The following is a 3384-nucleotide window of genomic DNA, read 5'->3' as shown; positions in this document are numbered from 1 at the left end:
TTTTAAAAAGATTTTAAAGATTTTATCCCCAGTTTACAGTTCACTGAGATAAATACCTACAAATGTGATTGTTATGTCATAAGGTTAAACTTTATAGGAAACTGCAAACGGTCTTTCAAAGAGGTGGTATCATTTTGCATTCTCATCAGCAATAAATGATGAGAGCTCCTCTAATTTCCCATTCTTGCTATAATTTATTTTCAGTGTTATTCTTTAGCCAGTAAAATAATTTGTGAAAATTTGCTTTCAATCTTTTTATATACATACTTTCATAATACTCCAATTTTGCCTCTTGGCTCGCAAAACTTAAATATTGACTATCTGGCTTTTTGTAGGAAAAATTTGCTGATATCTAGTCTTTCATGGATTTTCTTAAGTCATTAAGGTTTCTTTCAGTTAATTGAACTGGATATCAATTATTATAAGCTGTTTTGAATGTGAAAAATGATGTCTTTGCTAGGAATAGGTAGTGTCTTCCAAATTTTCTGTAAGAATTTAGGATATTTTCTGTTAGGACCTATCATTTAATGTGCATGATTTCAACTGCCATGAAAACTTTCTATCTCTACATAATTAATTCCTTCTAACATAAATAATCTGTGAAATTTATTCCATTTTCTCAATACAGTTAAAAATTTCTTGAACATTCTGCTGAAGGTCTTGAATCTCACTTTTAAACTGCATTTTCTGGCTGGAAGATGCTTGATCCATTCTGAATACTTGATCCATTCTGATCCATTATGAAAATAGTATGATTTCTAAAGATTTCAATGATTCTTCAAATAAATTTAACTCACATGTTAGTTCTCTATCAAGAGTTTTTAAAGAAGTATAAATCAATTTCTTCAAAGCCCCTTTTGACTAATCATTGATTGGTACTCATTTTCTGATTATTTTATTCAATTCTAAGTCTATGCATCCATTTTATCTTCTCCAAGAAGAGTAGAAAACACTCATCATTTGTTCACTAAGAGATTTGGTCTGACTTTTCTCACCAGTTAGCACTTATTCGAAGAATTCAAATATCTTTTTTATCCACTGTATGTTCAATTGTTCTGCCCAATCCTTCAGCTTTTGCAAGCAGTTTGGGATTTCTTAAAAATTGAAATATTTATCCTAGTCATATTTTATTGCTGTTCTAAGTTACTTTTTTCTTTTTTCACTCTTCTAATCTATTCATAATGTTCTTTTGACATCTGCTTCTTATAATTGAAAAGAACTGAACACATCTTCTAGGGACTGAATACCCATTCTTAAACTAATCAAAACTTACCTGGTGAACATTAAGGTTTCCTTCCTTTACATACTTTTTTCAAAGCATCCGTTTTAAACTCAAATTTCCTATTGATTTAGAGCACTTGATTCTGGTTCTCAAGGCTACATTCCATCAAAGATAACTATCTTCTTATTGTTTTAAATTAGCCTAATTTATGAAAAACTTTACATTTATCTTCAATCAGAGCAGAAATTCTTAGGGTAAGCTCTTTTCTGCATAAATTTGGCTTCCAATTATTTTTAAAAATCTAAATGTATTTTCACTTACCACCATTCCCCATGTTAAGCCATAGAGATCTCACATGAGTCTCCTGTCTCCTGGCAACGCTGACATGGCCTCACTCAGCTTCTCCAGGACATGTATAAAGTAAAACTTCATAGCAGAAAGCAGGTCCTCCATAGCACCAGATCTGCCTCAGGTGCCAGGACCCTCTGATTTTACAACAAACTGCAAAGAACACTAGGAGTGTTCTGCTTAGAACCTAAGTCTTCACCTGGCAACCAGGAGAGACCATCAGTCGGATGGCAATGGGGGAGGATAGTCAGTGCTTCCTAAACACTTTCACTTAACAGCACAAATAAAATACAAACATATAGGCTGTTCTTAAACAAAGTATACTAGTCGCAGGGTGTCTCTCCTTGGCCCTAAGAAACAACCTCAAAATCTGTGAGTATTCATGTCTTTATATACATGTATGATTCAGAGATCACTGTCTAAGAACTTGGCAGTTAAGAACTTACATGCTCACATCAATAGTCAAAGTCCTCTAAATATAAACATATATTTTGGAGGCCTTTGTAGACCTATTATTAAAAAAAAGTTCAAACAAAGCTTCCTTCCCTCAACAGTCTTTACCTCTTTTGTTTTGGGTTAGATCAGGAGGGTAGGCATGGGTGAGTTTAATTCTCATTGTCATTAACTTATCAACTAGGAGCTTGAATGTAAAAACTCATGAAGAATCAAGGTAATTTGAGAAGTCCTTAAATGGCAAGGATTTATAATCCTACCATAAATGGTTCCCCAAACCCCTAAGCCTTCACTGTTCTTCAGTGTTGCCCCACTCTAAAACACAATATGAAAATTTTCTATTTCCTGGGAGAGTAAAGGAATGTAATATTGTAACTACACAAATATTTGTCAACAATATGACCATCCCTTGGTTTTGTGTCCTGCATGCATTTCTAGTAAATTGTTCATAAGGAAACCCCTCTGCTATGTTCAAAGGGGTGGTCTTGTGATCTGAGATAAACAAATTAGTCTCTCACTGCCAAAGAAAAGTGTCAGATAAGTCAAGATCGTCTGAGTTTGCCAAAAATTACGGCTATTTTCTAAGAAGTATGGGCACATATCAAAAGGATATATTAGCTGGCTGGAAGAGGTGCTCACTGGCTAGAATAGTGATAGTTTCAACACAAAAATACTGATAGAATAAGGTAGGAATTCATAAGTTCATATTAAAGTAGATAAATAGGTGGATAGATAGATGATATGTACACACACACATACATATAGGATGAAAGAAAAAACTATTCCTTCCTATAGATTGCCAACTACATTTGTTTCACATAGCTGCTATAACAAATTACCACAGATTTAGTGTTTAAAACAACAAAAATATATTATCTTATGATTTTGGAGATGAGAAAACTGAATTGGGTCTACAAAGCCGCATTTCTTCTGCAGGCTTTAGGGGAGAATCTATTTCCTCACCTTTTCCAGCTTCTAGAGGGAACCTACATTCCTTGGTCCATGTCCCCTTCTGCCATTTTTAAAGTCAGCAGCATGGCATATTCTCTCTTTTCTGACCTCCTGTCTCTCTCTACAACACCCTTGTGATAATATTGGCCCATTTGGATAATCCAGAGTAATCCCCCCATCTCAAGGTACTTAATCACATCTGTAAAAATTATTTTGCCATGTAAAGTTATATATAATCACAGGTTCCAAAGATTAGGATGTGAACATATTGAGAGAAGAAAAAAAAGTAGCACTATTTAGCTTACCACAAAAACTAATAAATATATAAAGAATGACTGTATTTTAAAAATTATCATTTGGCAGCCACCATAGTAATAATTGTTTCTGGGAAGAATTATTAAGGGATACTT

This window comes from Propithecus coquereli, unplaced genomic scaffold (assembly GCF_000956105.1).
Source record: "Propithecus coquereli isolate 6110/MARCELLA unplaced genomic scaffold, Pcoq_1.0 Scaffold656, whole genome shotgun sequence".
Classification (NCBI taxonomy): domain Eukaryota; kingdom Metazoa; phylum Chordata; class Mammalia; order Primates; family Indriidae; genus Propithecus; species Propithecus coquereli.
Note: the sequence above shows the minus strand (reverse complement) of the source record.